This window comes from Oryza brachyantha, chromosome 11 (genome assembly GCF_000231095.2).
Source record: "Oryza brachyantha chromosome 11, ObraRS2, whole genome shotgun sequence".
Taxonomy (NCBI): domain Eukaryota; kingdom Viridiplantae; phylum Streptophyta; class Magnoliopsida; order Poales; family Poaceae; genus Oryza; species Oryza brachyantha.
In genome coordinates, this window is record NC_023173.2 from 12,175,473 (window position 1) to 12,190,735 (window position 15,263).

Below are 15,263 nucleotides of genomic sequence, written 5' to 3' on the forward strand. Positions count from 1 at the left end.
GATTAAATCAGAATGGCAGTCAAACTTGTTGGATTTTTTTGACAATGTTCAGTTTAATTGTTGTATTAATTTATTAATGATGAACCATAGTTGGAAATTAAACTATTCAACTTTGACTTCCCCCTACTTTCAAAGGTAAAAATATTTAAATATCTCATTTTTCTAAGATTGAGATCTTAAAGGTATGCTAGAATAAATTAATTATCTTTTATTATTTACAGTTGCCTTTTTTTTAACTTCTTTTGTGCATGTATTCAGTCTGGACAGACAAAGTTTCTTTTAACATATTCAAAAAACTTAATAAGTTAAATTTATTAGATGCTCGGAGAAGTCATTTAGTAATATGGAAGAAATAGATGAAATACTGCTGATGACTAAGTAAGATGACTAAGAGTTACTAGAAAAAAAGATAAAAGGTGGTTACCAATAATTTGTCAAACTGGTTAAGTTTTTTTCTAACAATTTTTACTGTGTATAACATTTTCAATGAGCAGCGTCGGTAAATGTTCTTTCAATGCATATTGGAAGGTATATGTTCTTTCAACATTGTGCTACACTATATAATGCCATTTCAGGGAAAAATTTTAGGAAATGTAAAATAAAGAGATACTTTGCTATAATACATGTACCTCTTGACATTATAATGGTTAATACTTGCTAAGGTACATGTATTATCCGTTATCGTTAGCAGGTTAAGATGGTACTAGACCTAACATAAACACCATAATGTGTATGTATATTACCATAATGTGCTAATGCTTCAATGCACTCTGTTTGAATATTGGCCAAATTACTCTCCTCTTTAAAATGTGACTTATTATCTTGTGGCAGATGAAAAAGGGAAAACTTCAAATAAGATAACTATATTTTAGAAGAAACTGATTCTGTTCCCACATTAATAAAGTGGCTGATATTGGATGCTTAATTAACTTCATGCTAACTAACAAGTTTTAGGTCCAGAGGTATGAAACCATACATTGCAGACAAGCAATATAGCAGCTTACTAATACTAGTATATCAGAAGAGACCGCAGGTCCCTTTCAGGGCTAATCCTCCAGACGCAAGCACAATGATCTGACTGTCCATCCTCATTCTTCAACCTACAGATGGAATCGATACAAGTCACCCTGGGTTGCACTTACAACAAAGCAGAAATCTTAGCGGATGTGAAACCGAGCATCTCACCATTCTAGTAACCACAGAGACAGGAGAAGCATAATCTGAAGACTGTTAATACTCCTTGCCTCCATCTGTAAAAAGGAATTCAGATTAAGAACTAGAAGCATAATAATGAAAAGGTTCAGTTTTTTCAGTCAGATACCTTGCAATGCAGCAGCATTCAGGCCTCATCTTCAGGGAACAGCTGCAAATTCTTCGTCTTGAGCAGGAAATCAACAGCAGCATCCTGGAAGTCCAGCAGGCTGCCAACTTTTATGAGCTCTGCAAGCGAGGGTATGCGGTCCGCCACATCAAAGAGCAATCCCTGAGATATCTCTTCTGCGAAGTATGTCGCAAACTCGATCTTTTCTTTGTAACCAGCTGCACCATGGCTTCTCTGGATGTACAGCTTATGGTCCTCCCTCTCCCACCGGAGCATCCGGCTCGCCTTCACGTCTAGAGCCCCTCCTGATGACAGGCTGACACTGTTGGGCTGTAAATAGATTAGTGTCCGTGTGTGTACTGTGAGTTGGCCCATTAGCTGGCCCATGTGCTAATATATATGTAAAAGAAGCAGCAATAGAAAAAGAACGAAGTTGAAGTTTCCAGAAAAATCTTCATGGTATCAGAGCTAGGCTGAAACCCTAGCTAGCTCAGGGAGGGAGGTCACGCCATTGCCGGGCGGCCAGGACGACGCGGCGGAGGGGTCCTGGTTCGGGCGGAGGTGCGACGCGGGCGCGCGACAAGCGGAAGGAGCAGGAGCTGATTCGGAAGGAGGCACAGCCGGGCGACGGGGACTACTCGTCCAGAGGCAGAGGTAGCAGGCAAGCCAGCGGAGGCAGTCCGGAGCCAAGAGCTGCGGCTGGGTTGCGCTGCGGCACGAGGCAGGTGAGGTCCCTTCGTCCCGTTGCCGGCGACGGCGAGGTGAGCAAAGGTTGAGCAGGGCCGTCGGTGTGTTGGTGGCTGTGCTGTTTGGTGCTGTGGTAGCGGCTGTGGCTGTGTGGATTGGCAGGATAAATCACCAATCAGTGTTGCTGCTGCTGTGTTTTTCTCACTCAAACTAAAGCAGTTAGTGTTGTTTTTCATCTCTGTTACTTGATTAAAATGGCAGAAAATCAGGGGCTTGAACAGGTGATGGGTAAATTGGTGGATATGCTTGCAAAGAAGCTTAGTGAGGCCCCAGCTACAAGTAATGCAGTGGTTACTCATACTGAAACAGTGCAAAAAATTGAGTTGATGCAAAATGATATCAAATTGGAGGGTGTAAAAAATTATTTGAGCTGGTCAAGAAGAGCACTATTGATTTTAAAGACTAAGGGATTGGAAGGATATGCTACAGGGGAAGTGAAGGAGCCTGAGAACACTAGTGTGGAATGGAGGAATTGGAGCACTACCAACTCGTTGGTGGTAGCGTGGTTGTTAACCTCACTTATCCCTGCGATTGTTACAACTGTTGAGACCATTTCCAGTGCAAGTGAGATGTGGAAAACTCTTACTAATCTATACTCAGGAGAAGGAAATGTGATGTTAATGGTGGAGACACAGGAGAAGATAAGTGCTTTGAGACAGGGGGAGCATTCTGTTGCAGAATATGTTGCAGAATTGAAGCATTTGTGGTCTGAATTGGATCATTATGATCCTCTTGAGTTAGAGCACCCCAGTTGTATAGCAAAAATGAGAAAATGGATTGAGCGCAGAAGGGTCTTTGAGTTTCTGAAGGGCTTAAATTCAGAGTTTGAAGGGAGAAGGGACTCAATGTTTCATCAAGCCACTCTTCCTACCTTGGATGAGGCTATTGCAGCTATGGCACAAGAGGAACTTAAAAGGAAAGTATTACCTAATGTCACACCATCTCCCTCAAATCCCACATATGCAGTTGAACAAAATAAAGAGACCAGGGAGTGCTTCAATTGTGGTGGAATGGGGCACCTCATGCGTGATTGCCGTGCTCCACGCAAGCCTAATTATGGGAGAGGAAGGTTTAATGACAGGGGTGGAGTAAGAGGTGGAAGAGGTTATATAGGTAGATGTAACAGAGGCAGAAACTATGAGTATAGAGGTGATCACAAAGCTAGAGTGGCCACTCTTCAAGAGGGTTCTTCTGGGACTACAAATATGGATGTTGCCAACATTGTTCATTCCACCTCAGGTAACTTAAATCAAGCATTTATGTCTTTTCATAGTTCCCACTCAAATTGGATACTAGATTCAGGTGCAACTAGACATGTCACGGGTATGTGTGAAGAATTTACATCATATAAACCACACTCATTTGCACGGAAAGAAACAATTCAAACTGCTGATGGAACATTATGCTCTGTTAAAGGAGAGGGTACAGTACGGTGTACTCCTTCAATCACTTTACCATCAGTATTATATGTCCCTTCTTTTCCAGTGAATTTGGTTTCGATAAGTTATCTTGTTGATCATATGGACTGTCGGGTATCCCTTGATCGTGAGAATTGTTTAATTCAGGAGAGGCAAACAGGGAAGAAACTTGGGATTGGCATCAGGCGTGATGGACTTTGGTATCTGGATCGAAAGGAGAACAGTGAAGATGTATGTCTTACATTGATGGCCACCACAAGTGAGGAAGAGGCTAAGGTATTACTTTTGCATTGTCAACTAGGGCATATATCTTTTGAAACTATGAGCAAGATGTTCCCAATAGAACTAAGTAAAGTGGATAAACGTAAGCTAGTATGTGATGCATGTGAGTATGGGAAACATACAAGAACATCATATGTCAGTAGGGGACTCCGAAGTATATTGCCTTTTATGTTGATTCACTCAGATGTATGGACCTCGCCAATAGTCTCTGTGAGTGGAATGAAGTATTTTGTTACCTTTATTGATTGTCATTCTCGCATGACATGGTTATATCTTATGAGACATAAGGATGAGGTACTTAAATGTTTTCAGAACTTTTATGCATATATTAGAAATCATTTCAATGCTAAGATTCAGTTTATTAGAACTGATAATGGAGGGGAATATGTTAATGGTGAATTTGGTAGACTTCTTTCATCAGAAGGAATAGTACATCAGACCTCTTGTCCTGATACCCCTCCACAGAATGGTGTTGCTGAAAGGAAAAATCGTCATATTTTGAAAATAGCTCGTTCATTAATGTATACTATGAATGTACCTAAATTCCTTTGGAGTGAGGCAGTAATGACAGCAACTTATCAACCGCACACCCTCAAGGATACTTGGAATGAAGACACCATGTGAGTTGATATTTGGGAAAAATGAATTTATCGTTCCACCAAAAGTGTTTGGTTGCACTTGTTTTGTTCGAGATCATAGGCCTTCAGTTGGAAAATTTGATCCTCGAGCTGTCAAATGCATTTTTATAGGCTATTCATCTGGACAGAAGGGTTATAAGTGTTGGAGTCCATCAGAACGACGAAACTTTGTAAGTATGGATGTTACTTTTAGAGAATCTGTCCCATTCTATGGTGAAAAGACAGAGTTAAGTTCTTTATTCATTGATCTTGATAGTTCAACTAATGATCATGATGGTCAACAAACAGAGGGTAAAAATTTGAGCCCAAAGGGAGATGAACAATCGAAGAAAGAAAAGTTTGTGATTGGCTCAATTCCATGTCCTATGGCTGGTCCTATTGCACAAGAGCAAGAATGGAGGAAGCCACATGAAGAGGAAAATCTTCAAGTTTACACAAGGAGAACAAATCGTCTAGTAATTCAGCAGAATGAAGAGGATAATCGGGCAGTGGAAGATGTGAGTCATGAGCAAGGGTCACTGGAGTCAGGGGGAGATGAGGAAGAAACTAGAGAAGAATCTGACTTACCCATTGCCATCAGAAAGGGTGAAAGAAGCAATGCAGGTAAACCTCCACTAAGGTATGGTTTTGAAGATCAAGATGAGAGTGATGAAGAGAATAACATATCCAACTATGTTTCCTATAACTCCTTGTCATCCACATATAAGGCCTTTGTAGCTTCACTAGATTCAATGCAAACCCCAAAGGATTGGAGAGAAGCAAAGCAAGATCCAAGATGGCATCAAGCTATGCTAGATGAACTAGAGGCTCTTGAAAAGAACAGAACATGGGATCTTGTACCATTTCCTGAAGGGAAGAAAGTTGTCAACTGTAAGTGGGTCTATACAATAAAGCAAAACCCTGATGGTAAGGTGGAAAGATACAAAGCAAGACTTGTGGCTAAGGGATATAGTCAAACATATGGAATTGATTATGATGAAACTTTTGCACCAGAAGCAAAGATGAGCACGGTGAGAACTCTTATCTCTTGTGCCGCTAATTTTGATTGGCCATTACATCAGTTAGATGTTAAAAATGCATTCTTACATGGAGATCTTCAAGAAGAGGTGTATATGGAGGTCCCACTGGGATTTGCTACTTCACAGACTGAGGGAAAGGTGTTGAGATTGAAGAAATCCTTATATGGCCTTAAACAATCGCCAAGAGCATGGTTTGATCGGTTTAGGCGTGCAATGTGTGCTATGGGCTATAAACAATGCAATGGAGATCATACAGTTTTCTATCATCATAGTGAAAATCATATGACCATTCTTACTGTCTATGTTGATGATATGATTATCACTGGCAATGATTACTTGGAGATATCTAAGTTAAAGCAAAATCTAAGTAAAGAATTTGAGGTCAAGGACCTAGGCCAGCTGAGATACTTTCTAGGTATTGAAATTGCAAGATCTCCTAGAGGGATAGTTCTCTCACAACGAAAATATGCATTGGATTTGCTCCGAGATACAGGTATGCTTGGATGTCGTTCAGCCTCTACACCGATTGACCAAAATCATAAGTTATGTGCAGAGTCTGGAGCCTCAGTGAATAAAGAAAGATACCAAAGATTGGTGGGAAGATTGATATACCTATGTCATACACGACCTGACATAACGTATGCTGTTAGTATGGTGAGTCGATATATGCATGATCCAAGAAGTGGTCATATGGAGGCTGTGTATAGAATCTTGAGGTATCTGAAGGGAAGTCCAGGCAAAGGCTTGTGGTTCAAGAAAAATGGACATATCAAGGTAGAAGGGTATTGTGATGCAGACTGGGCTAGCTGTTCTGATGATAGAAGGTCAACTTCAGGCTATTGCACTTTTGTTGGTGGCAACTTGGTATCTTAGAGAAGTAAGAAACAATCTGTAGTATCTCGCTCAACTGCTGAAGCAGAATATAGGGCAATGGCAGCAAGTTTGAGTGAATTGTTATGGGTAAGAAATCTTTTAGTTGAGTTGAAACTTTTGGAAAACAACCCCATGAAGTTGTGGTGTGATAACAAGTCAGCGATTAACATCGCCAATAATCCAATCCAACATGATAGAACAAAGCATGTGGAGATAGATCGTTTCTTTATCAAAGAAAAACTAGAGGAGGGGGTTTTGGATTTACAATTTGTAACGTCTAATGGACAAGTTGCTGATTGTTTAACAAAGGGTTTAGGTGTTAAAGAGTGTAATTGTTCTTGTGACAAGATGGGTATGATAGATATCTATCACCCATCTTGAGGGGGAGTGTTGGGCTGTAAATAGATTAGTGTCCGTGTGTGTACTGTGAGTTGGCCCATTAGCTGGCCCATGTACTAATATATATGTAAAAGAAGCAGCAATAGAAAAAGAACGAAGTTGAAGTTTCCAGAAAAATCTTCAGACACTGTAACCTATCGTGATCGGCTCATCGGTCTCTAGGACAGTCACATTCAGAAGCCAAGAAATCATCTTGCGCCGCTCTTCGGCAGCAATGTCGAGCTCTGGATCAGCAGGGAAAGCGAGGACTACTTGCAGCAGACCAGGTTTGATCACCTCATTCAGGCCAAAAGTTTTGAAGCTCTCACTTCCCAAGGTGAAAGAATCATTCTTTTCAGCAGCTTTTGATATAGTCCCAACACCGATGCTACCATAGATATTGTTAAGCCTTGCACGAGACATGGAAGGCAGGCTTGAAGAAGGATACCAGATGAAAACTGATTGCTGAGAGAGCTTGCTGAACAAATCCTTGAGCAATAGATCATCAGGGATGAACACATCCTTCTTGTTCGACAAAATGATCTTTCCATCAGTGCAAACAGGAACCTTGATACAACCAGAGAGAAGATCTTTTGTCCTCTGGCCCCAGTTTGTTGCAATGAACTTCCAGAAAGCAGAGCAGTCAGCGATAGATAGCTCACTTACTGAGCTCTCCCACATACTCCAAAGTTTGCAATAGTCTTCAGCACTAGGGCCATGCCTCACACCAAGCGAGACTTTGAAGAAATCATGCAATTTCTTGTCGTAATATTTGTCCAAAACATTCAGCTGTGACGCAAAAAGATTGTCCCTGTCATGAACAACACAGCTTACTGGGCTTACCCATTCTCCATCACCACTTCCATTTGGTATCCAAACCCAATTGCTCATTTTATTTTCAGGCTTCCAACAGCAATCCATCAGGTACATGTAGATACTGGAAATAGTATCACTGTCCTTGTGGCTGCTTAGATGCCGCGCAACGAGGTCACACCCACATTTCATATCCACTATAACACCAATGTTTGCAAGTTCATTTCTGAATGAGACAATCTCAGAACCATAGAATTCTTCATCAATGAAAGGGCCATCTTGTGTGCAGATGCAAGAACACTTCGGATCAAAAAGGATACACTCGTTAGGACATCTGTATCCAATGGTTGTCTTCAACCACTCCTTGCTAACGATGTTGTCAAGGAAGCCTTTGGGAAATGGAGTTGCAGACAAGTAGCTGCCGATGCACTTGAGAAGTGCCAAGACTGTAGCTTTGGACAGGACTGAAGGATTATTGGGAATGTTGAGACCTGTGATAACAAACCTTGCTCCATGTTTCACTTCAACAATAACACCCAACTGCGTGAGCACATCTTTATAACCATGTATCTCATTGCCTAAACCATACTGAGATTCACCATCATCTATAAGAGGTAATTTTGCTATGTGTTTCAGAGACTGCCATTCTTCACTAAACAGGATTGCATCTTTGGGAGCTTGGAATCCCATTGATGTGCACAGCCACTTCTCTGTGTGCATGCAGTTGAAAAGCTCATGAGGAACTGGGCTGTGTGTTGTAAGCTGCCGATAAGATGATAGCAGAGCAAGAACACTCGCCTTTTGAAGCGATGACTCTGATACCATCTGCCTAAAAATATTGGCTACAGCCTTCGACGCCTCTTCAAATTTTATGATCAGTCCAGTCTTCTTCAGCTCTTCTTTGTAAGAACTGATCTTGTTCCCATAAAATCCAAAATCAATAACCGGGATGCGAAAGACCTTTATAAGGCATTCCCATTCAGGATCCACAAAGAAAGATTCATTTGGAACACAGAATCCCATGTTGGTCTTCACCCATTTCAAACCTCTGAGCTTCTTTACAAACTCATCGCATGATTTCACATGCCGGATGCAGTCAAGGATCAATATTGAAGCTTTAGGAGTAATTTCAGCGGAACTGAACTTGAAGTTGTCGATGACAAGATCGTAATTGTCTTTAAATCCAGCAAGAACGCCAAGCAACTCAAGCTCTGCCTTATAAAAAAGAATGGCCTCACCATAGAACTTCACATCAAGGAATGCCTGTTTACTGATACGTGATGCCACTTCCCAGTCTGGATCTAACAAAATACAACCAGCAGGAGACCTGTAGTCAAGAATGGTTTTCATCCATTTCCCTTCTCTGACACTGTTGATTAGTTCACTTGGAGAAACCTTTCTCTCATAAACCTAATCAACCGAAGCAATGAGTACACATTCTCTTTGGTGAGCATCTTACTCTCAGCCATAGACATGAGGCGGTCACCAATGTGAGCTGATGCCTCCCCAAATTCAAACCTCACACCAATTGCCTTGAGTTCCTTCTTGTAGTCTTGCAACTTGTTTCCATAGAACTGTTGATCAATCATTGGTATATCAACAAAGGAAGATCCAGTTTGCAAAAGGCTTCCCCACTCTGCGCTCGATAGAAATGATTCATTTGGTGGTTTGTACCCAATTGATGTCTTCAGCCAACTTCCCCGTTGTGCAAGACAAAAATCGATCCGGTAATTTTACGCCTTCTGATTTAATATTCTTTATCCATTGCAATAACAAGATTGCATTCTCCACTGTCAGAGGTGATGAGACAGTACGAAAACTTGCATTTGGAGGCGTTATGAACGGCACATCTAAGGCTGGCAGCTCAGTCTCGAGGAATGCCATGAGCTGACCTTCAGATGTGTAGTTGCCAGCAAAATAGCCTGCTGACATGTAATCTGATGATAATTCAACATACTTTTCATTCCTCCATGGGTTACTGCCAATTAATCCAACCCATTTGCTACCCATGGCAGGAACCAGAATGATATTTCTTGTTGTAATCACGCTACCATAGTTGTCAATTACAGGCATATCAAGCAACAGTACTTTCATGTTGTAGCTTTCTATGTGATCCCTCTGGTACGAGTGACACAGAAAGTGAGCAAATGCAATAGCATGCCTCCTGTTGGAACCCAAGGATTTAACAACTGTCAGTCCATAACCATAAACTGATACAACCTCCACTTTTGCAATGTTCTGAAGCCAACTACTGACGGTTGATCTCCGTGAGAAATCTTTTAGAGCAGCTTGTGTATTGGGTGGCAAGAAGAACCGTCTAGCAGATGGAAACTCCTTGTTCCAGCTGATAAGCCATGATATGTAATTCTTTGCAGATGCAATGAGCAACCTATCATTCCATTGAGTAGCACTAGATAAACTCCAGAATGAGATAGCATCATTCATGTCGACATACTTCAGTAGGGGAATGGAAGACATGTTAGTGCCGGAAAAACAGTTCTGCCAATTGTCTGCAACAAAAGATTAGCATTATTTCCAGGTACAGCTGTTCAGGTACCCCCTTCACAAGATTAGATCCTCCAATGCATTTAGCATACCACTCAGGTTTCACACTTTTGATACCAAGAAATTCAAGTACCCTGTCATATGCACTGTGATCAAAATGATAGCTGAGAATGTAGGTACCATGAGTCGATAAGTTCTTCAAATCCACTCCAGGACATTGCTGTGCTTTTGTCAGTATATCCCAGAAGGCTGGCTTGAGCCTTCCAACCACACCAGGCTTGCAGAATATCCTCTGTGGAGTGTAAGACTCACATGGTACTATATCCTCACCAAGAACCTTGTCTTTGATGCCAGTCCTAACCTGCTCAAGCGACGATATCGGAGAAGAATCGACAGGAAGGAATTTGAACATGGATGGCGGGTAAGTTGGGTGCACATCAGTCTTGGACTTGACAAGTGCAACAAAGGCATTCAGAAAAGCACTTGGGACACACTCAAGAATTCTGCCTGAATGATGAAGGGGAAGTTTGTGACCATCTCAGTTGGCAGGAAAGCATAGACACCTGGTGAGAGTTGGTTCCCCCGGGACAGGCGCTGCCCGTGCGGGAATGCCAGGGTGATCACCCATTCATCAATCTCTGCACGTTTGTCCACTCTGTTCTCCGGCTTGACAATGAACTTCTGCCTCCACATGTAGTAGCCACAGTCTCCTTCTCCTTTCCCATTCTCTGAAGCTGATAGATGGAGTGTGTAGGACTCTGCGTTCACGCTCTTCCGAGCTTGGAAATTCTTCTCGCTAGAGATTGAAATCTCACTGACAGTGTTGCTGTTAGGATTGCAGTTATCCTCCTTGACAGAGAGCTGCCTGATCTTTGACAAAAACAGTAGCATTTCAGGATGCATGCTGGACAGCTGTTTCTTCACTGCATCAACTTTCTCACTCTTCAGGGGCAAGATGATAGTAGTTGTTGGGAGGACTTTGGATGACCCATATATTGCTTGGATGTCTGAAAGGGTAGGCCTTGATTCGACCCACTCAGGGACAATGTATCCAATACCACATTCAGGACAAGGATTCTCGTTGAACTTGATCTGATACCCATTACTGAATATATGGGGCTGGCTTGATATCAGGAAGACACTCTTGAACCCAATACCTGAATAAAGTAAGTACAAATCAGAAGCATGCATGAAAAAATGATACTATTTTAATAACAACATTATTTATAGCTGGAACAGTGCAAGGAAATTTTGTTTATCTTCAATAACTGTAGGATTTAATGAAGGTAGATTTGGTTTGTCCCATGTCGCTTTCAGTTACAATTGTTTGGGTTGTCTGTATCCTAGATGCAGAGGTTGTGGACAATCAAAGCCTATTGGTGGTTTAGCCTCAGGTATGCTCACTATGTCAAATGGACAGCATTGCCAAAGACAACAGCATAAGCAAGAAATTTCTTCATCGATAGTTATTAAGAATCAAAATAATTAACATATAGATATCCACTATATTGTAAGATGCAAAGAACATTTGTAGTATATGATAAATGATCTGTTCTTATTCAACAAAGATGTATAGCATCAGAATTTGTGTCAGAAAACAAGCCCTCCCATCTCCTGTACTGAATGTCAATACTAAAAATGGCGCTTGGTACTTATGCAATCAACTTCATCTATAGACTGATTATTTGCCTCCTGAATATATTCAAAACATATGTTGGTTCCAAAAATCATAAAAATGTTCATATTCTATATTGTGGAATAATTAACCTATTGTTGAAACACTATTATCTTATTAATATGGAAACATTAAAAAACACTAGTAAGTCTTTTCAAGAATATGAATAATGGCTCTAGATTAATTGAATTCAACTAGCACCTAGACCTGATAACAGCTCTTATTAAGAACCCCACAATGTTTAAGCCATTCTGCATTGCATTTAAGTTGTGGCTATCATAGTGCTTAACAAGAACATCTCAAACCTCAAATCAAACTAAACAAATACATCCGCAAATAAGATTATTAAAGATTTGGTAAGTTTCAAGCATTACCTTTCTCTCCAATGTAGCCTACATCCCTGTTACCCTTTTTCGTTGACTTCCCTACACGAATAATGGATTCTATATTGGCCGGGGAGAAGCCCTTCTCATTGTTGAAAATGAGCAGAGTAGCTGATGCACCAGATCCAGTAATATCATTTGATGTAACTAGAAACTCCAAAGAAGGTGCTACCCCAGATGGGTACTCGTTATCTTCAGCATTCTATTTTTGAAATAAGGAAATGTTAAAAATACATGAAACTATATGATGAGTTTTACTATGGATACAAGAAAGCAGACTAATTTGTCATATACCCTTCATACAGAGCATCAATTCACTTGATAAAAGAATAACTACTTCTTCGATAATAAAAAATGAAAAACAAAGAATAGTAGGTTCAAATGTTCCAGATATTTTACATCTTTAAACATAGCCCTCACATCAGACTTTCTAATCACATTAACATGGGAACTGAAGATCAATGTGTGATATTAATCATCTGCGCAATGCAATCAGCGTTTAACTATTTGCTAGTACCACAAAATAATGCACAAAAAGACAAGCAAACAGAATTTGGGATACACATCATAAGACATCCCCTAAATGATATGCATCACGAATATGCCATCCATTTCAGCAAGGGCAAGCCGAATTATTTCCACAAATTCACCCTATGCCATTATTTGAAGGGCAAACCTGATTATTTTTAAATATGTGTGAATTTCGCAAAACACCAGTTTTCAGTAAATGTTAACACATGACCTCAGGCTTGTTCGTATATTTTTTTCTCTTGTTCAAATATACAATGTTGATTTTTTTATATATTCTCTTGTTGCCATATACAAAAGATCGAGTTATGTACGTCCATTTACCGATCTTGTTAAAAGAACAAAATGTATGTACAAATTTAAATATATAATAAGTAATGTACACACACAGAGAGAGATAGGCACCATTTACTTCATTAGAATATATATATATACATATATATATATATATATATTCACTTTTCTATATAGACATAGCATCATGGAATTCTTTCCATCTTTAATATGCCCTTCAATAAAAGCACATATTAGAAAAACATGCTGCAAGAGCTAGGAATCAAACCATGATCTTATACATAACCAAAACAGCATTAGAGCACCACATTATTAACAGAATCTTCCGACGACAGGATATACAAATAAAAAAATAGAGTTTTTTTAACATCATTGAAAAAATACCTCAAAGTACCATATTTTTTAAAAAAAATTTTGGTACCTTAAGATACCGTAATTTTGTACTAAAATTTTTAGTACCTCAAGTTACTTTCCAAAGAATGGTAAAAAAAAAGCCTACAAAGTAAAGTAGTAGATGCATTGCAGGAGGCAATAAAGTAGTAGTTCCAGCAAACAGAAACCTCCATGGCAGGATAACTCGAGCAAACCAATTAACAGAGTACAAGTATACACATACCACTAGCATGCGCGAAATGACAGGAAACTAATTAATCAGCAGCATCATCTAAAAGTTATTTTAAAGCAAGCAAACTTCTATACACGGGTTATTAATATGCTCTCAGTAGTAATCTAAAAGCAAATACTGAAGAAGGAAAAAAAAAAGGCTACGTACGGCTAACAAAACACAAATTAAAACCAACTCGATCATGTGGGTTTGAGGAATCAGGAAAGGGACCTGGACGAGCTCCATGAGGAAGTGGACGTCCTTGGAGTAGAGCTCCTGCGAGAGGTAGATGACGGCCTGGTGCATGTCCTCCGCCAGCGGGTTCTGCTCCTCCCGCCCGATGTAGTACCGCTCCCGCCGGATCCTCTCCACGTGCTCCCGCGGCGCCGCCCTCGCCGGCAGCGAAGACGACGACATCTCTCCACCCCTCCCCTCCCCTCCCCTCCCGGCCGCTTGTGTGCGAGTGAGCAGTGAGAGAGACGGTGTGGTGGAATAGAAGAGAGAAGATCGATGTGGTTGGCTTCAATTCTTCGCCGGCTTTTATTTTACATGGGTGCTTTAATTTCGAAGGCCGTCTGCATTCCACCGCCTCTACGACTTCAAATCCCTTCCTCTTCCTTCTGCTTCCCAAAATAAATTAATTTCTAAGAATCAATCTAAAATTTTAGTTTGTTCCTATAAATTGATTTCATTTGGATAAGGAGTAATCTGGTTGCGCTCCTTTTTTTACTATGGTTGCATCTTTTAACATAGGTTTTTATACACACTACTGCACTACTATAGAACCGGTTATCGGTGACAGGCGTAAATTCATATTTATGACGGGCAATGGTCTGATCAGTGATGAGTAGTCACTGATAAGAAAAACCTATTATTGACGGGCCAAAGTCCGTCACCGATAGACATCATCTTTAATTGGCCAAAAGTAAAACCAGTCACCGACATGCTAATAGCCCGTCCTGGATGACTGATCCGTGACAGGCACGTATTATGGCCCTTCACGGATGATTAAAGATGACTAAAACTCATCTTTAACAGGCTAAAATTATGGCCCATCACGGATGAGTCATCTATGGCGGGCCATGATACGGCCCGTCACGAATGACTCATCAATGACGGGCACTTATTATGGTCCTTCACGGATAGTGAAATACACAACAAAAAATAATTTGATTTATTTTCTAGCCTCACGATGTTGCTAGCTATGCCCTAAAAAATAAATGAAGCAATATACATATATATATATATGTATATATATATATATACATGCTCAGAACCCCATAGATATATATCCATCCCTACATTATTTTAATGTCAACACTAAAATAAAAACTATAGCCAAGTAAATCAGTAGTGTACTAAAACTACATCCAATTAGAAGTACACTAAAATAAAACTACAGCCAAGTAAAAATTCGAAAGGTCTTTGACTAAAATTGGGAGCACTCAATTTTAGTCGTCGTCGCCCACTCGTTGTCATCGACATCCATCGTTGGGGTCGGCGCCGCCGTGGAGGGGCAGCCCGAGCGACAGGGGCGACATGCCGGCCACCCACTCGAGCTCGGCGCCGAGGGAGGAAGAGAAAGAGTGAGAAGGAAAAATATCAGGGAGAGGACAGAGACGAGGGAAAAGATAAAAATTTTGAAGTGGTAAGAAGGGAAAATTTTCATTGGAAGTATTTCATGTCATCCGTGACGGGCACTAATTTTGGTCCTTCACGGATGACTCATTTCATCTTTGACGGGCCATAGTTCCGTCACGGATGACTCATCCGTGACAGGCCATA

At 40.6% G+C, this 15,263-nt stretch overlaps 1 pseudogene; it reads right to left on the reverse strand.

Annotated features, from left to right (window-relative positions):
• Positions 1 to 1,339: 1,339 nt before the first annotated feature.
• On the reverse strand, positions 1,340 to 13,895 carry LOC102715085 (annotated as a pseudogene).
• Between the last annotated feature and the right edge of the window lie 1,368 nt (positions 13,896 to 15,263).